The sequence below is a fragment of the Lagopus leucura genome, unplaced genomic scaffold (genome assembly GCF_019238085.1).
Source record: "Lagopus leucura isolate 7727_CA_CO unplaced genomic scaffold, USGS_WTPT01 Super-Scaffold_100021, whole genome shotgun sequence".
In the NCBI taxonomy this organism is placed as follows: domain Eukaryota; kingdom Metazoa; phylum Chordata; class Aves; order Galliformes; family Phasianidae; genus Lagopus; species Lagopus leucura.
Window position 1 is genome coordinate 6,628,982 of NW_024962274.1, and position 20,413 is coordinate 6,649,394.

General features: G+C 39.8%; 1 protein-coding gene across 5 annotated transcripts in view; it reads left to right on the forward strand.

Moving 5' to 3' along the window:
* The window catches only part of IRS1 (insulin receptor substrate 1), a 301,946-nt gene that overhangs the window by 55,493 nt on the left and 226,040 nt on the right, over window positions 1-20,413 (forward strand). For 4 of the 5 annotated variants that reach the window (XR_006180410.1, XR_006180411.1, XR_006180416.1 and 1 more), the window contains exon 1: window positions 18,795-18,861. The gene's annotated coding sequence lies outside the window, so the exon portion shown is untranslated. Of the gene's footprint in view, window positions 1-13,267; window positions 18,862-20,413 lie in introns of those variants that run through there. The other variant, XM_042878376.1, reaches the window with a different exon arrangement.

Sequence of the window (20,413 nt, forward strand, 5' to 3'; positions counted from 1 at the left end):
TATTGCTCTTGTCGTGTCACTACAATGCATGATAAACTGTCTCTCCCCAAAGAGTGCTGAAGAATTTTGGGGTCTTTCAGCTAAGTTGTTTATAATTATTTTGATAACGTGCATTACAAGTTGATTTTATTTAAAAAGTCGTAGGAATGTCTATATTAGTGTTTATAATTTAGGTGGTAGAAAACCAGAACATCTCATTTGCTAGCGTTTTTGACAAACTCAGTGTTCGAGGCTAGGGACTGGGTACCAATCCTCCTCAGTGGAAATTCGTTGGAAAGCTTTACCTGAGACAGTCTGAGCATCCTCAGGGGTGCTCTCAGTGGGACCCGTCTACCTTCTGCCCCTCCCAACCAATACTTTGAGTAGCTCTGATGTGTTGCATGTTTTGAACAGTGTCCTTGAAGTTTGGAAGGAAGTTATCTCTAATTTCAAGTGCTGTATTTACTTGAAAGCCATACTTTGTTATGTCAGTACTCCAAAGTACTGAAAATTGCCAAGTTGTATTTACAGTAGAACTTGTTGCATCTTTCAGTTATTATTTCTCAGAGCAGTGGCTCCTGCTGCACTGCACTTTGCCCGCATCCAAGCTCCATAGGCCTCGGTGCATCATTTCCTAGCAGCTGTGACTTGTAACCAGAAGAGAATCAGGGACAAAAAGGAGCGTTGGAGAGGTGGTTGTACCTTGCTGAAATATTAGCTTACTGGCCTATGGAAAGGAAAAGTTCTTGTGTTTGTATTTCATCACATTGTCTTTGTAGAGCAAGACGTCTATAGATGCTGCAGGAGCTCTGAATTCCAGTTGTCACTGTTCTTAATTAAAATTAAGCATTTCATTAAGTTTTCTGCCTAGTTGGTGACTGGAAATGAAACAAGTTTGACAAGTTGAAAGAAATGGTTTTAAAGAGATGGTGATGATGCTGTTACTGAAACTGTGGATAAAGTGTAGTAGAAAGCTGTCATTGCCAATATGGGAAGCAGTTTTCTGTGGAAAACAAGCGTTCCTTGTTTTTCCTCCTCCCCCTTTCAGGACAGTTCTTATTTCTGAGCGTACTTGGAAGGACCTTGCTGTGAAGCTTCCTTGCTTTGAAGCCTTGGATTTGGAAGTTGACTTGAGGCTCGCTCCAGGACATGGCTGCTGGTTGTGATCTCACTGCAGCTTGGGTTACCAAGATCTGAGCAGCAAGAGCTTTCTTGAAAGTGGCACTGTTGTGTGTCACTGTGCCACTGGTATTTTTGTTCTGCTTTTCAGGCTGCCTCCTTCCAATGGAAGTGCTTGTTTGGACTGCACTCTGAAGTGTATTGCATGCTTCTGATTTCCAAATGATGTTTAGAAGGCTGAGTGGAACATTACCCACCTTGTTTGATCTCCCACATATGATACAGAAGCCCTGAAATTTCATGTAATATTTAAGAATTTAATACATCCTTTGCACATTAGGTAACAGTAATAGTAGTGACAAAATGCTGCTCCAAGCAAAACTGCTTATGCAAACAGATGATCTGTGAGCGGTAGAACTACTTCCAATGGCTTCCCTTTCCATTTATTACACTATCCTCTCCTGCCTCTGCAAACCTCTGCACTCTTCTCTGCAGTCCCTGCCAGATGTGGTGCTGTGGGCACAGGGGCTGCTGGAAGCACTGACCTGCTGCTGCTCTGCTGTCTCTGCTGTTTCTGGGCTGTGCTTGATAGTGCCGTGCCTCAAGGAATCCCTCGCTCAGCCGTGGAGTTTTACACAGCACAGAACGACTCAGTATATCTGAAATTTTCTATCTTTGCCAAACTTAAGCTGAATTTTATGTCCTGCTTAGATGGTCTGCCCTCTATTCGATCAATGATATGATGAGCTCCATTTCATCAGGAAACCAGACCAAAGAAACCAGTGCAAACTATGGTGTCTTGAGTGTGGCAGGATGTCTTTTGCCATCCATGCTGCTTGTACTGTCTTTGTTTTTGTGCTAACTCACCGTGTTTCAGCTTTGCTGCAAATGAATGTCTTTGCCCTTTGACTGGCTTGTTTAACTGCCAGTTGGGCAATCTGATTATATGGAAGGAAAAGAAAATATCTGTGTGCCTACAGTTACTATTTTCAGGGCATTTGAATCAATGGCTGTTTTGCGTATGGCTGAACTTTCCTGAAGATTTCAGCAATGTAATACAGTGTTAGAAGACCTGATGGTAAAAGGAAGCACAAGTGTCAGATGCGATAATTTGTCTTGAGGATATTATATATGATATGGTTTGTCTCTATTCCTGATCCTCCTTGCTTCTTTAGTGCATCTCAGTTTTTGACGTGCTCAGGACTAAAAGTAGACCTAGTTCTGGAGATAAGAAACTTATGCTCCATTGTCAGCTCTACTCTCAACTACGAAGACACTTCGTTTCAGTCACTGCTTATTAGATACTACGTCATGAAACCATTCCTAAACTGTTACTGATGCTCAACCAGCATAACATTGATAACATTGAGCTTCACAGTGTTCCAGGAGAGTGTAGTTGGTTTTTTTTTTGGTACATAATGTATGTTTTTGAGTAACATTTTGAGTTAAGTGGATATAAAAGATTGATTAATGGAGTTTATTCTTTTGAGAGGTTTAGCTGTAGCATCAGTGACATCTGTGATCACTGAGAATGTCAGCAGCCCAAGCAGGATACTTAGAATTTCCTGTCTTGGTATCCAAGTTCATGTCCTGGGTCACAGAAACAAAGACAAATTCCCATTGTATGAGATTCTATAATGTAATCATTCTATGTAATAAAGTCGAATTGTTATGTGTTTTGTCAGGGTTAATGTTTAGTAGATGTTTTTAATTATCGATTAACCAAGACACCTAAATGGTGTTTTAATGAGATGTAATATCACATGCAGATCCTTTTGTGTGCGTGCTAAGCCTTCAATCTGTATTACTGTATGCTTGAAATTTTCTGTTGACTTACACTAATAACTTCTAAAAGGTTATCCTTAACACTAGATGTGACAACTGATGGAAGGTTTATGTCACAACAATACAGTATCTATCATCTGGTGAGATACTTACTGATATTGTGGTGAACAAAATTTCTCCTTGTGCTTTTTAAAAAAAAGAAGTAGTGAATTAAAAATTTTGGTTGCAAATTCAGTAATGAGGACAACTTTTACCTACTTTGACTTTCGCTTGTGTAATCATAGTCTCACAATGCTAGATTGGTATTGAAATTAAGTTATTCATGTGACTGTTGATCAGTGTCCCATTGGAAATCATAGCAACCAAGCAAGTGAAGGCTAGTCCATTTAAGCTGTTCATAGCTTTAAAATACTGTGTTGGCAGTCATTCAGCCTTTCAGGATTTCACTGAGCAGAACTCTAAAGAAACAGCAGCAGAGGGCTTGGTTGTCTGATTGGTGTTTATAATTTGGATTTAACTCACAGCTGCATCCAGATTGGCCCTAAGGGCCTGCCAGGTGCTTCTTCCTCTGCCCCTCAACTTCCAGCTGAGATAGCCCCATCGTTTTGAATCAGGCTGTGGTTTCCTTTGTGCCCTGCCATCACCCTGTATTCGCTGTTTTTTTGTTACTATGGTTTCTGAAAACAAATTGGATGACAATTGTTTTGAAAGCCTAATCTATATACAAACATCCATTTCAGTGTTTAATGGCAGAGTGGATAATTCAGCCATGAACTCAGACCTCGTTAAAGTGCTCAGTAATATTTTTGAGGTTAATCCCATTGCAGTCCAGAATATCTTCATCATTAGATCAGTGCTATTAAAGGGTGGAACTTGTGCTCTATGAATAAAAGTGTATTTTCTTATGCTGGAATTTTGTTCTTTTTTTCCAGTTAAGAATTTTATTTTCATGTAGCGTTTCCTTAATTTCACAAATGTGCTTTAATGTTGAATGATGCTTGGAATATAGGAAATTTTCAAATGCTTGTGAGGTTTTTTTAAGCATTGATGGTTTTGCCCCTGCCTCGTGCATATGCATTCTCGTCGTTTAAGACTGCATTAAGAATAGAATTGAATAGAATAAAAACATTGTTTCCTCACGTACGATGATTTTTTTTCTTCAGTTTGTAAATAGTATTGAGGGAATGAAGCAAGCATTCATTTATTTTTATTCTCCTTGATATATGTCTGGCCTAATACTGTATTTATAGCACAATGTCCAGATGCTGCCGTGCATCTGTCATCATGTGGACACTCTGAAGACACTTGTCACCCTGCTGTCTGGTCCCTGACAGCCTGCCCTCTTCCATCAGGTAGAAGTTCTCAACTCGTGGTCAAAGCACTGAGACAGGAAGATAAGAATGAACATCATTCCTTAGATATTCTGCTAACTGTGTGTGTTTGAGACTTCACAACATCTTTTTCCTCCTCACTAGCAAATTTCATTTAGGAGTAAATGGAGTAGAGAGATATTTTATCTATTTTACGTGAGACCCAGGCAGAGCAACTTGAGTGGAGCTATGCAGGGAATCAAGCCAAGAACCAGCTTTAGATTTCAGGTCTTTCTGCTTCTAGGTGTACCCTTAAGCTCTTGGGTCAAGGTTGTGTTCCCCAGCCACAGCACTCTGCTGCTCGGGAATTTGTGAGCACAGAGTTTGTGATACTTGAGATTTCAGTTGTTGATTTTGAATGCCAAAGGATTCTGAACGTCAGATTTGAAGTGTGGATTCAAATAGTAATTTCTCAGATGGACTTGTAGTATTAATTATCTTTTTGCTATACAAAGCAGAAAATGGGACAAAGCAGCTGGAGCAATTCATTTGGTATTAGATTCACCAGATATTTTGGTGAAAAGCTCAATGTGTGTTGAATTGTTTTCTAGTACGGCTTCAAGTTGTAACAAACTTTACTGTGTCTTTTTGCCTCTCATCAAAAGCCATCTCCTTTTACTTTAATAAAGCACTACTTCTATTTTCTTTTTTTATTTCTGTTACAGCTTTTTATTAAGGCATGGCAGGTGGTGTCAAAATAACGTATGCTTTGCAGCCACCTTAGCTTTCTGAACCTTGTTACATTTTTTTCTACTTAATGGCATTTCATTTCCTTTAATCCCCTCCTCTGCTTTCATAGCTGGTTCTTGAGAATGTGTTTGCCAGTACCTCCTTATTATCCTTATTATCCTTTTTGATATTTAACGTGCTGTTGTTGGGAATTGAGGAAGTGTTTCATCCAAAATCACTGCAGAACTTCCTTCCCACGCTGCTGCCAGAAGTGCTGCAGACTAGCTACTTAATTTGCACTGGCAAAATTTCAAAGGGAAGGTCAACTGGCCAGGTTATCCCCTGCGGGGCTTCTGTATGTCTTCCTTTTAAATGCCATTTTTCTTCTGCCTTATTCCCCTAAATGTCCATTGGGAGGAAAATAGCTTTGGCTAATCCGAATGGTACAAATCTTTCCTTTAAGGTGGAACTCTTACAATTTAGCATGTATCATATTGTTTCAAGGTACTTAGAATTAATTATGTAGGATTTATTGTTGTTTTGGTTTGTTCTTGTATTTTGTTTTTCACATATTGTAAAAAGGCAGTCTGGCAGAAAATGAGCATTACAAAATAGGGTCAGAAAAGCAGAGGGGAATCGGCAATGTTTGGCTGCAGAAATGAGGAAATAGACTGCAATGCAGAAAGGCAAGTGAAATACAAATTAACAGAAAAATAATGAACTTGAAAATAGAGTGACTGAGATGTATTCTGATTTTGTGAAAGCTACGCTGTGTTTTATGAGTTATTGAGCTCTATTGCTGATATAATTTCTTTGATATAGTATGAGCACGGCTTCAGTGCACTCAAGTTGGTCAAATTTAATTGTGTGAGTTTAAATTGGCACCAAGTTGAGGGTGTGAGAGTGCATCTAAAGGTGTGTTTATCATCTGCTTCCCCATAGAGAGAGAGCAGTTCTAATGGTTCCCAGCAGTGTCGAGTTTACTGAATTCTGAACTACCATAAAAGTTATAAGTAAAGCAAGATGAAGTAAAAAACAAAAAAACAACTCCTGCTAAGAAAGTTCCTTGGAGAAATAAATAGCATAATGAAGATGTGTTTTTGGATGCCGCTTGGTAATGTCATCGATACATGATCGTATGTTTCCTAAATACTGATTAATGTTCTCTTTTTTTCAAGGATGCAGGCATACACAGTGCATTTCACCTTTGCTTTCCTGACCTGGCAGTGGGTTATGGGATCATTGGGGGAGCATGTATGTCCCAAATCTGTCAGGGTTAGACACTGAAAACTCAGTGAACTGAACAGTACGAGTTCCAAAATAGTAAATGACCCCTTCTATTGAATTTGCTACTGTCTTTGACTCTTACAAACAGAAGCAGTTTTTTCCCATGAAGACTGAAGCTAGTAACTAGGTGATGCACATTTAGTCTTTGATATCTTTCTCATTAGTGCAGCTGTGGGGAGGGAGGAAGACACTGGGCTGTGAGCGGATCTATCCACAGGACACCAAAGACAAACAGTGCTGCCATGTGTATTACAGGAGCTCTATGAGAAGATTTGGTATTAACGTGGATTATCACTTTAGAGAGACACTGTGTTCGTAGGCTTGCTGTTAATGTAAGTATCTTCAGTCCTGAAACAAAAAGGAATTTCTGTTCGTGTACGTTCGACTCAACCCGGAGCTGAGTATTTGGCCTGGGCTGCTAGCAAAGGAGGAAGATACTGTCTTTCTGTCCTTACAAAACGGGAAGAAATGAGCACGATCAACCCACTTACAGCTTAGCTTACTCTTCCTGTATTTTACGTTTCATTAAGAAAGATAGCAACAACAAAAAACAAATATTAAAAAAAAACAAACAACTCAAGGAACAGCGTGGATCTAGGGCTGTATCTGTTGTTTGTTTGTAATTTTTAATTGCTAGACAGTTTGTAATTTTTAATTGCTGCATCACTGTGAGAAAAAGTAGAGAATTTCTCTACTTCATTAACTGGACTGTATAGAATTCAAGGTATTTCTGTTTAAACTTTGGTTGTATCTTGTTTGTTTTTGAAAAACTTAAGAAAATGAAAGATGAAAGTATTTTACCAGAAATTCAAATGTTAGGTCAAGTCAGTTTTGCTCCAACTTCTAACTGCATAGTAGAGCAGGAGAATACCTGAAATAATTTTTCTGTTGTGATGTGCTTTCTCCAGTATCTTTATGTATCAGCACTAACAGCTGACTTGTTTCCTGCTCCTTACAGGTGGAAGTGGCCAAATCTGACCTCTAATGCTGTCGCTCTCTCCTAAGCTAGATGTTTGCTGGTGGTCAGTCCTTGGTTTCCTGCCTGTGGCAGCAGCCTTTCCTGCTGACTGCAGTGATGGCTTTACTTTTGTCCTGAGTGAGCGTAAATCAGGTTGACACACTGTAAAGTTGAAATCAGATGTATGAACTCTTTGCTGAGCAGAAGCTCGTCCAAAGAATGTCTGTGGTCTACTTGGTGTTTTCCCACTATGTGCAGAATACAGGAAATGAGAGTAAGAGCTTCTTTAAGTGTGAGAACCTGGTTCTGTTCATTATCCTGTTTTAAAAGTCTTTGTTTTGTTTTTCTCTGCCATCTTTCTGCCTTTCTGGAGAAGATGAGGATGAATTTTGTTTGAACTCCTGGTGGAAGGCTGTACTGCTTATTACTTGTCCTGAGGTTCCTTCATCAGTAAATGATAGTTTATGTGAAGAAGAAAAAGGGATAAAAATACCAAATCCAACTACTTGGTCTGGTAGGAAAGGACTTGATAAACCAAATCACCAGTAATTCTCCATTTATGCCATTCAGGAGAAAGCCGGAAACAGGCATTTTAGGCTACAATGAAGAAAAGCTCATTTAGACTTACTAAATGTAGATTATAGCCTGTCAAGTTAAATAGCAACGTTGTAATTACCTTGTTTAGTTCTATTTTGAATTCCTTTTGTTAGAATTCAGACCGCAATTAACATACTGGAGCAACCATTGTTTCTTTTTGCATTCCTTTACTCTTTCAAGGTCTGAGTGAGATTGGGAAAATTGTACTGTATATTTGCATCTCTTTGAAAAGAAGTTATCTGAGCTAGTTTAAGCCTTGTTTGGTGCTTTTAATTTATCCAGATGGAATACTTCCCATATCTGTGTGCATGTTAGTAATGCCAAGAAAAATGCAAACAGACACTACTTAAGATCATGAGTATGGCGAACGCAAAAACATGGATAAATTCAGCTTATAAGGAGATGTGCGTCAGTTCATTATAGCTAGATGATGATTCCTGCGGATGTCACCCAGACAAGAGCTATAAATGAGTATTTCAGCACTGCTTCATGTATTTAACTTGTGTCAGATTTCTAAAGACTCTGAGTTACCTGGGCAGACAGTGGGTGTCCAGGCTAAGTGCAGATTGGGGCTTGTGAAGTTCTGCACGAGTCTTCAGCTGTATTTTCGTAATGGCTTTCTTTTTAATTGTGACCCTTTGTTCCTGACCTTGTTGCTCTGCTTGGTAGTTGTGTTCATTATGCACTAAGTCACTTCTTAGTCCGCACAGAGTAAGATGCACTACACGATCCTAAAGTAAACAAAAATGCATTTGTTCCTTTCTGTAATTTCAAATAAGATGCTGGTGGGTTAGGAACAGTTTTGAAGAATACGTTTGGTCGAGTGAGGCTGATGGAAGAACTGCAGCAATCACGTCCTGTGCACATCCAGCAAATGCACAATATACTGAGCAGCTTCGGCATTTGGGAGCATCGTTTAACCCCAGTATGTTCATCAGATGAAGTAGTTATTTGACAGATTGATCATGGAGCTTCAACAGGAACTGTACGTTACCTTCTTTTTAAGTGGAAGGACACTTGGGAAGAACATTTCTGTTGATGTTTTAGGGATAGGATGTGTTGTTAGCTTTTAATAGAACATGGAAGATGAAGTTGGTGACAAAAAAGTCTTTTGTTTGAAGATGACTTGAGTTTTTGCTTTTGTTGATGTATTTGCTCTTTGGTTAGCTTTTAGTAATAGTGATTTATAAAGAGGGAGTAAGTGGTTGCACTCAGTGTGTATTTTAACAATACATCTACTTTAAATACAAAAATTCAGGAAAGATATATTGTGAAATTGTCTAGACCTTCTGCTCACTGAGAGTTAGAAGTTTAAATACGCCTTTCCTCCAGTTCCCCCATAATGGAAATAAAGGGTGCTATCGACTTATTTTTAGTTACTGGATTTAAGAATGGGACTTGAGCTGTAATAGGAACTCCAGTTGGTTGTGTTATATCCAGCCTGGACTAATAGATTGGAGCTGAAAGTGTTGCCAGCTGGAACACGCATTTGTGTTATCTGCATGTGTGTTGTAACAGATGTTGAGCAGAGGCTGCTTGTCAAAGGTACATTGTAGTAACTTTTAAAGATCCTTGTTTGTTTCAGTACGTTTTTCTTGCATCACTAATTTTTTCCATAAAGTCAACCACGAACTGCATTATTGGGAGCTCCAGCTAAAGCTTGTGGTCAATAGGAAATAGATTAAACACAGGTTTTCCCTTTTCCATGCTTGCCAACAGTGATGTCAGTGGTTTTAATGATCCTTACCTCAGCTCACTGTAGTCCTAGTGCTCTCTATTAAAACACTTGCCTTCCACGCTGTTTTTATATGTTGTTAAGGAAATGCTTATGGTTGTTGATAAGAAACAGTGAGGTATCTAGCTGATGACTTCAGTACCTTATAAGGTGCTTCCGCCTTGAAACATATTGTAATAATTCTCTGAAAAGAGAGAAAATTATGCCAAAAAATTAAGTATTCTTTTGAGTCTAACAAAGAACATGTGTACACTAAAATTGAGAACGGGGCTTTTAGCTAGAAGTTATGTGCAATCAGGAATTCCCTGGATCAAAGCCTTCCAGTCGACTGTCGGCAGTTGCCTGGAGCAGCAGCTTTCCCTCAGAAGGGCTGCTTTCTGGGCACTCCTGTGCATAAAGGCAGAACAGGCGCCTCTGCCATGTCATAGCAGTGGGGGTGGATGTTCTCTGTTATCCAGTTCTTCTATTGCAGAAAAAGATTTTTAAGAGGAGTTGGGGAGATGAAAACAATCATTGCGGTCAGTTACCTCACAGGGTGGATAGTAGTCTTCATTTTTTTTCTGCTCGTGAAATTAGAAGGAAGCTTCTCCTTCCCTGTGTTGTTTGGTTTTGGTTTGTTGGTTGTTTTTGAAACTGTAGAAAATGCACGGCAGGTTTTACACATGTGCATTACCACCACAATAGCTTGAGTTAGGGGTTGTTACATTAAACTGAAGCTTGAAAGTTGGTGTTGTTTTCTTTTGTTAGGCCAAATTAATAAATATTTTCTAATGAACTTCTGTATCTTGGTGAGCAGTAGGAATTCTTAAAAATGACTTCTAAAAAGTACTTTTTAATCGTGCTGGTTACAAGGTCACTGAGGTTTGTGAACTGGAATATTGGTAGTCTCTACAGTGACTGACGGCGGCTGAATTGTGGCCTGGTAATACTTTTCCTGCTTGACAAGTAGTTTTCCATATTGTACTTCTGGACATACTAGAGGTGCAATAACAAGCAGGAAGACAGGGCCCATGTCCTGCCTCCTCTTGTACTGGCAACTGAAGTTTATAGGAAGCACAGCCTGGTTCTGTTCGCACCCTGCACGACTCTGTCTTCATCTGGAGTTTCAAGCTCTCCGATATTTGAACCTGCTGTGTTTTTTTTGTGCTTTTTTTTCTCATTTACACATGCTCAGGTCTTTTAAGATTCAAAGATGCTGTAACTGTGATTTTCTTCAGTGCTGTTTGCTTTGTGAATTCCTCTGGGAAGTGTTTTCTTTTTCATAGAGACTTGTTAACTCTTTCCTCGTTTACTCTTCTGACTTCTTAAAATAGCAGTTGCAATGTGTTCCCAATTGTGATGGTTGAATGGGTGATGAATTGCACTGGGCAAAGGCAGCACTCTTGGCAGTCACAGGTTTTATTTTCTAGATTATATATTTCAGTTGAGATTACCTGAATGCTAGTGTAGAAATGTCACTTTCTGTCTTGCTGTTGCAAATTATTGTTTAAATATTTAAATATCTTAACACAATAAGTTCCAGTGATGTAGGACACCTGTCTCCTTCATCTTGCCTTGCCCAGGCAGAGAAGCTGAGACTGGTGGCCTTGCCAGTGGTCACTAAACTCCTCCTGCAGCCCTGCTGCACCCGGGATGGTTGGGAAATAGGCACTTTGCACACATTATACTTCAGTTTAGTTTAAGCCATTTCTACTTTGTCATTAGTCTTTATTAATACTGTATGGCATTTACTGGCTAATTTTAGGTTAAGCATAGTTGAAAGCTGCAAAGCTCTGCAAAGCTGTATATAGATATTTGGCTCAAAACATTCCAGGAGGTTGCAATACAAGTGCAGAAGAAAGTTGAAAGTAAATAAGAGATCTGTGAGATAATTCTCTGGGGAGTTTCACAGCATACCACACATCACTTGCAAGGATAAACTTTCCTTTCACTTGAAGGACCACAGGAAATAAATTTGTTTCTTGGGCAATTAAAGAATATAGGACAGGAGGTCTTTTCAGTTTAGTACTTCAACGTGTATATTAGAAGTCTGTTTATTTGTACTGAGGAAAATGCACTATTTACCTATATTTTCAGGAGCTTAGTTAATATTTAATATAGAAATAGTCACACATTTATGTAAAGTCTAAGTCTTGCTTCATCAGTTTTTGTGTGAAACTCCCAAAATGAAAATGAGGTAGTCCTGTAACCAATATTCATTTGTGGGTGTGTTGTTCAGGCTTCAGTAAGTATGGCTACTTCCCGCTGTAGTGCAAAGAGAGAAGCTCTGGGGTTGTGTATCCTATTGCTTGGAGGCTGGGATGCAGTTGGACTTAATGACCTTTAAGGTCTTTTCCAACTTGAGCAATCCTATGATTCTATGTGGCTGCCTGCTTGTGGGCTCTGTGTGGGCCTGCAGCTGGAGCTCTTGCTGGTGCCCTGATGTGTGACTCTGACCCTGGTTCTTCCAGCAAGATCATGTCCTGCCAAGGGCTGGAGAGTCTGCTAGGGGATTCCCAGTAGGACACAAGGCAGATCAACACCGAGTCTCACTCCATCCTCTGTTGCTCCTGTAGATGTACCCCATAAGAGTGCTTCTATTGTTGGCCTATTCTATTGTGTAAAGTCAACCGAAATGCAGAGATGGGAATGGACTTGAGGCATCTGCATTGTGTGCTAGATGAAGAGGGCTAGAGCTGAGATGATGAGAATCATTCAGTGACAGAATCATAGGATACCCCAAGTTGAAAGGGACCCGCAAGGATCCTCAGGTCCAGCCCCCAGCTCCAGAAGGACCACCTAAACCCCATCTCTGAGAGCAGTGTCCAAATGCTTCTTGAACTCTGCAGCTCAGGCTGTGCCCACTGCCCTGGGATCTGTTCTGTGCCCTATGCCCTCCATGCCATTCCCTCAGGCCTGCTGCTGTCACACAGAGCAGAGCTCAGTGCTGTCCCTTCGCTCCCTGTGAGGAGCTGCAGCCACCACGAGGTTCTGCCCTCAGCTCTTCTGCTCTGGGCTGATCAAACCCAGGGCCCTCAGCCAATCCGCTTGCACTTTACCCTCCAGACCCTTCTCCATCTTTGTAGTCTTCCTTTGGATGCTCTCTGATAGTTTTATGTTCTCTTGTGGTGTCCAGAACTGCACACACTTCTGAAGATGCAGATCAAAAGCAACTTTTGGCATTTGCTCATTAGTAAACCTGTGCTACGGAACATAAGTAATCCCTATTAGAGTTGCAGTACCTTGTTATTTCCATAGTCCTCTGTCGGAGAAAGAAATAAAATGTCAATACGTTTATGGACTTTAATAGGATTTTCTGGGTACAGTTATTTTCTAATTTATGTGTCAGTGGTGAATGGTGGTGCTGCACCCCTGATGCTCAGTCATCTTTCTCAAGCAAAACATGGCATCTTCCACGTGTTGGGCAAAAATGCCAGCAGCAGGGTAGTTGTTTGATCTTTTTTTGTTTTGTCATAGGAGTTTTTCTGGGGTAATCTGTATAGATAATTAAATTGTTTTTGCTTAGGTGAATCTCTTGCAAATCTAAATGTATTTCTGACTGCTTGTAATTTCATTGCCGACATCTGTTTTAAATGCTCTTTAAATTATGCTTGAGTACAGTTCAAATGTGTATGCCATAATTTTTCAAGGTGCTAACGTTTTCAGTTCGAGTGATAACACTTTAAATAGGGGGGAAAAAAAAAGTGGAGGATGTCGGGGTAGATGTGATAATTACAGGAAAACTTTACAGTGCCCGTGATGCTAATTTTCTTTCTCTTTCCTTTTCAGAATGATGACCTATACAACCTCAGCAAATCCTTCTTTTAACTCATGGGTATCAAGACTCTAAATGTTTCATGTTACCACAACTAGGACCTCACCTCCTCCTCCTCCTCTTCCTCTGTAAATGGGTACGATGCATCCAGTTCAGTTTGTTTACTTTACACAAACCTCAGGAGTTAGTTGACTGAGCTGCACATCCTGTGTTGTGCCAAGCAGAAGCACTGTGACACCTGGACTACGAGTCTCTCTTAATCCTCTACCGTAAGGACTTAGCTGGCCACAGTGAACTGATGTGCCCACCACTGTGTCGTGGTGAGAATGGGTATTTTACTAGCACATTTACACAACTTCATTTGCTGCTGAAAACCTGTATGACAAATCATCCTTGTAAATTATTACATACAAAACTTAATGTTGGTTGAAGAGTATTAAATATTTAACATAGGTTTTGATTTATACATGTACTTTTTTAATTAAAATGTAACTTTTCCTACAGCACATCTTTTTTGATGTGGAACTGAGGTATACTATATTCTGTTGTAAACAGAGTGGGAAACCTGCTTAAAACAAGGCTTCTAAGAATAGAGTAGGGTACTATTCTTGTTTTAAGATTGTAATTCAGAAAATAATATAATACGAGTCATTGGTCCCCGGGCCTTGATTGTACAGTCATATTTGCTGATACTATCAGTTGTAAGATAACCCTGATGCTGAACTGATTTCTTTCCAGAAGAAAAGTAATTTTGTACTCCTTGTAAAATAATAATCTGTATTAACTGCAATGAAGACAAACTTTACTGTACATGGTATTTACAAGTGTCAACTTGAATTCGTCAATTGCACAGAAACTGACAAAAAAATCAGAAAAAAAAGAAATCAAAGTCTTCCATTGTATATATTGTAAAGAATAGAAATTAAAAAAAAAAAAAAAAAAAAAACAACAGAAAAATACAAAACGAAATGAAAACAAAGGGTGAACTTTTCAAATTAACTCTTTCCCTGGAATGAAAATGTGGGTGTTTGTAAATTCTGGAAATCTCTTTCTATATGTAATAAACTAGATACTGTTTTATCTGCTGTAGTTTGTTTGTTTGTTTTTCTTGGTGAACTCTCTCAGGTATCTCAGATTGCCCTGCTGCAGCTTTCTTTGATGTTGCTACAGTGGCTGTGGATCACTACTATCTAAGGACATCGGGTACAGTTAGATGTAGTAGGGAGTGCGCTTTGTAAAGGGCCAGTGAAAAGCATTCTGCCTTCTGTGATATGCTTGGATATTTCACTAAAGATCTCGTTTCATTGTTCTGGTGAATCTTCAGGATACAGTCCTCCTTCCATTTATGTCAGTGGGAGAGTTCTGAGCAAGTTAAATCACTGAAAGCAAGACAGCAGCATGAAATTTAAAAACAGCGACCAAGATGATTGTCTGGAAGTTGGTGCAAGAGGAAGAATGAAGAATTCTTCTGCGACTTATTTCTGTGCTTTACTCTGGCTCTTTGTGTATATTGTTATTTTATGTGTAGCATTTGCAGAGTCCTAGTTCTTTTTGGGTCTGGAGAAGTAATGAAATTGGAGATCTCAAAGCAAAATGTTGTTGACATGATAAGAGAACAGGCTATTTCAGGTCCCTGTTGGTCATCACTCTTGCTTCTGCAAAGCAACTTTATGGACCAGGGTGCATTTGACAGAATTCTTGTTATCAAGAAAAGGCAGGTGGTCGGTGCACCAGCCCTCCATAGAGGATGGGAGGATCGCTGTCAAACTCTCAAAAAAAAAAGATTGATTTCCCCTGAGATGTTTACGATGTCTGGAGCTATGCTGAAGTTAGTGCAGTGTCCTCTTCTGACTGCGACTGAGAAACATTCCCTTCATCTATATTGTTTTTTCACCTGGCTGTCATCTTGGATAAAACAGTATTTTAGGACTATTGTGCTTTGCGTTGTTTCAGATAATTTGCATGCTCTAGCCATAACTGAAACATATTTGTAGGTACTGGAAGCTACTATTAAATTTTAAGAGGCATTAGCTAGCACCTGTAATCCAGGTAACTACTTTGAATTGACACATCCATGAGCACATCTTGTTTAAAACGTTTGATTTTTTAGAATAACTAGAAATTGGTGAAGGTGATTATGTTGGTTGGAAAAACTGTAATGGGGGGATAAGGGGATGCTGCTGTTCTGCCGGGCTGATCTGTCCATTTTTGTCGTCAGCATATACAGTCAAAAATCAACCAATTCATGATGTTAACATCCGCTGTGTTTACATTAGTAGTTCTTTTCCTTAGTAAAATTAAACCTGTTTAGCAAGTGTGTTTTGAGAACACTTAATATGTAACCAAACAATCCTCTTGATGCTTTTTTTTTTCGTAAAGGTTCTTACTAATTCAAGACTTCATTAAATAGACTGCAACCCCTTATAAATTAAACCCCTTATAAATTAGAGTGGAATTGCCTCAACAAACAGTGCTATCCTGTCTTATTCTTCTATGTATTCTATTGTTGTGTCTGTGACAACAAACTTCATAATTTTTTAAGTTTGAAAATGGAGAGTGATTTCTGTCCTGCATCAGATAGTAAGGCTCAGCTGCTCCAGAGTTCATTTTGCTATGATTTTTTTTTGACTGGAAGTTGGTGATTATTATTTGAGTTTCTTTTTGAGTCCATTGCTGTGACAGCTTTGGTTTTCAAAAAGGACTATATTGAATGCATTTGTTAGTGCTATTGGTTGAAAATGAGTGAGGTTGTAAAAACAGTTTGAAGCAGTTTCCAGAAGTACTAGCAGTGCTTATAACTTCTTCCTCCCCACCCCCAATAATTGCTGTTTTAAAGCTTGATTTGTTGCTGAGTTGATACATGTTGTGGAGCTTTAAATCTTTCTAGTCTTTTATATTAACCTCTTTAATTAGCATTTCAACTGTCGTGTGTCTTCTGTAACGTTTATGAAATTTTTCCAGCAGAAGTACAAATTCAGAAAAGAAAAAGGGAGCACCACATTTGTAGGCATACTCCGATGCTGCAGACTTACTTTCTGCATATTTAAGAACTAAGCATCCGTGTCCATCTTGCTATCAGGTGACTTCTAGCTGAAGCTATTATTCATGCCCTCTATTACATTCAAGGGCTATGTAATGAGTAGTATGTGCTTAAATGGCTCCTATCAATTCAGTGTGTGCCGTATTTTAGTTACATAACTCGGCTGTGCAGTAACAGAGATTAACACTGCAGTATGCACAGCATTCACATTTGCTTTTGAAATGATTAGCTGAAGCTGGTACTTGGTAGGAGCTTAAGTACAGCATGTCAGCTAATGATTGAATCAGTCTGGATAGATGCTTGAATGCTTTGTTCTGCAGCTTAGCTCACCTAAGCTAGCTTACTTAAAGAAGTGAAAACGAGCAATAACCCACCCTCACTCTCTTGAAGGCATTTGTCCATCTCTTGTGTGACCTCCCAGCCATCTTTGGGTGAAGTATGCGTTTTTGGTCTGCAAGCCCTTGAGACTGGTTCACTGGTGTAAGGTGACAGTATTCTCACTTGTTCACTTCATCTTGTGTGTATCTGTTCACTAGTAATTTGGGTATGACTTTGAATATACCATAAATGAACTTGTTTTGAACCTACCGGATGCCCGTATGAAATTTTCCAGACTATAGGATGGAAAATGGAAGAAAAAATGGGGAAATGAGGAAAAAAAAAATAGGACTTTCAGTTTGTAGAAGAGCACTTTCTTTTTTTATCTTCTGTTCTCTGAGATGCTACTATTCACATAATGGATGAAATGAGGAATCTAGCTGGGATGAGGAGGACCATGGTCTGTGCTGTTCACTGCTTTCCAAATATATGTTCTGAAAGAACATTTCTGCATGAGAAGAAAAGGTGGAGGCTAATTTAAAAAAAGCAGCGTTGTTACAACTTCTGTGTTTAAATATTTTCAGATTGTAAGTTTTGAATTCTACATTTGGGCTCATAGCAATGGGATAATCAAATGTTTGTGCATGCCTGCAGTGGGTGGGCCCCTGGGAGGGAGGGCAGTAAGACATAGGACGCCTTGTACCTTGTGATTTGTGCCAGCAGGACAGAGGATGTTTTCTCTAAGAAGCTCTGTGACGTTCTGATCTCTTGATCTGACTTGATTGGTGGTTTGAAAAATGGTGCCTTGCATAACCAAGATGCATAGGGGGATAAAAAAAAAGAAGGACATGGAGAAGTGACTGCTTTGGAAATTCCCATGACATTGCACAACTTACGGAAAAGCTCTTATTTGGTGGGTGCCGTCTGGCTGCTGGGACCTCAGTCTGCCATTTCTGCTCAATTAGTATTCTTGACAGTAGTATTTGGAGACTGGGAGTAAAACAATAAAATAAAATCTACGTGCCCTCTATAGATTAAACCAATGGAATACTCGTCTTGGTATAATCAAGTTATCTGGAGGCAGATAAATAATACTAAATCAGAATGACAAGAAGAAGAGTCACTGTGTCATGGCTGAAAAAAGTTACTGTGCTTTTTCAGTTGCTTTCAGGCCCTATGTTTATCTAATGCAAACGGAGCACGTAAATGAGTATTTAGAGGAAAAAGACCTGACTGGAGAACTTGCCTCCCGTGTTTGCAGAGGGTGGAGTGTTGCTGGGAAAACAATTACAAGAGCACCGATGCCTCAGAATTGATAGAAGTACAGGAAAACATCTGTAGCGTTTTGGAGAGGAAAGGTTCCTCTTTCAAGGTCTGTTCCTGTTTGACAATTAGAATTTTCTGGCATTGTAAATATATTTTATGTGGGAGTCACAGACTCAGCCATTCTTGTATATTTTATTTTTTTTAATTTCAGAAGAAATCTCGCCCAGTTTGACTCCCTGCTTTTGTGATTGAACCGTCCCAATGTGGCAGCAGGCCTGAAGGCCAGGCGCTGCTCCTGGGGCGGTGCATGCAGGGGTTCTGGCGGGAAAGGCCTCAGCGCCTGCCCTGCTTAGCTGGGAAGCCACGGCTCCTGCCTCTTGTTGTTTGTCCGCCTGTGGTGGTGGTTGTTTTTTAAGAAACCTTATTATCAGTTAGGCTAAGTAGAATGTCAGCCATCCCATGAATCGTTTATTGTCAACAACATATTGAAATGTCAGAGTGTTGTCCTCCTTGGTTTTACTTGGACAGTGGGACGCTGCCCCTTTAAATTCCCTCAGCGGGGTAGTGCTGCTTTTCCACATCTCTGAGCATTAGCCAAAAGAAGGTATAGGATTTATAACTTTATCAGTTTATTGCTTTACCTTCAGCTGGTGAATAAAGAACAGTGTTTCAGTTCTTTTAAACTAGCATTTGGTCATCTTTCCCTCAGCACAGCCCCAAGCTGCTGTGCACTGTAGCTGAGTGTGCTCACCTCCTCAGAGGAGGCGGCTTTACCACACTGTCTGGCTTTCCTCAGCTACATGGCAGAGTAATCTCACTCGCATGTCAGTTTGCCTTTATCAGCAGTGTGCTTTGCATTAATTTCAGCTTCCCAGCGTGCCCATGAGGGCCATAGTGCAGTCTGTGCTCCCTGGCTTCCCTCAGTAACGCAGTCCCACCTCACCCCTCCAGACTCAGTGCCACTTCAGCATCCCGCAGCAGAAGGTAAGCTGAAATTTTGCTCTTTCTGCCAGAAAGCAATTTGCCCGGGCTTCCTCCTTCCCTGGCTCTCTCTGTGAAGTGACCTGGTAATCCGTTGGCTCAATGCCGGTTCCTCAGTGGTGTGGGTAATCCTGAGGGTTGCCATCCGAGGTGAGAGATAAGGAGAAGGACTCGAACATGACATATGTGTGTGAAAGATCAAGGCACTTCTGCCTGCTGTGTTATTTTTAAAACGAGAGCTAACAAAGACACAGGCTGTTTGTTCTTACCTCCTCCTGAATGCTGTCAGATAAAACCGTTAATATTATTGTCTTAGTTTTCTGCATGCAAAATGAGTGATTTCACCTTCCTCACAGAGATGTTGGATTAAGTAAAGAAGAAGCTCTTGATTCCTGCAGTACTGGGCTGCACAGAAATACTTGTAGAGAGAGAGTGTGAGCTTTATTGTTGCAGGGCAGTAACACTACTCAGCCCTTCATCTCTCTCCAGGTTTCACTCTCCACTTTAATACTTCCTCTGTTCTCTTCAGTGTTATCTCACTCACTCAGATCTCTTGGCTGCTGGAAGGTCCCATTCTTTGTCCCATGATTTGCCCAGCAGTCCCTTGCTCTTGTGTTTCTTTTTAGCTGTTGTACAGTCAAGGTGTTCTCACTGGAATGTGAGCATTTGGGCCAGGTTTGCAGTTCTCAAAAACCTTCATTGTAATCTATTAATGGAAGTCACACTTGACCCTGATTGAGGAGAGCATGCCAGCAGAACCTTCTGGAGACATACTGTGAGTAATATCACTGAACTAACTTGAAATTGCCCTTAGTGTCAGTGAATCATGCAACTGCAGCCTCTCTGATTTTAATGAAAGCAGATGGGCTCACAGCATTTTTTTATTTTTTCATTTTTATTTTTTATTTTTTAAATCTATTTCTCCACAGTTTAGAATTACTTTGGTTTAAAAAGGCTCTGTCCTCTTTGGTATCTGATTGGAAATGATGGCCTAGTGGAATACTCTGTAGCTTTGTCTGGTTGGTTAATTTTGCTCCTGATCAGCTGTATGCCCTGATTTCCCTGGATGTAAGAACTTTGGAGGAAAAAAAGAAAAAGAAAAAAAAGTAAGCTTACTTAAAAAAAAAAAAAAAAAGAAAAAAAGAAAAAACCAACTGCACAGGTTTTCCTGAATGCAGTCTGGAACATGATAACGTAGGTCACAATATTACTCAAAAGTGGCAACTTCCAGTGTGGGGCAGCAAACCTATTAAGCTTATTTGGGCTCTATTAGAGAAGTAGCAAGAAATTAGCAGGCTAATTGCTAAGTGAACTGCTACTTTCTTTTAGGAGCAGTTTCTTTTGCCCAGTGTGTTTGTTAAACGTTTTGCTAGCTGGCAGTACAGTGAAATTGTTTGTTAATGAAACTTCCATCACTGTAAAATAACCACGTATCCTCACTAAGCAAATACCACTGTGATAGCAGTGAGGTGGATGTGCCAGTCCATTTTCTTAGCAGTGTTGTTATTTAAGTATTTCTGATATATAACAGTAATATAAACTGATGTCATACAGG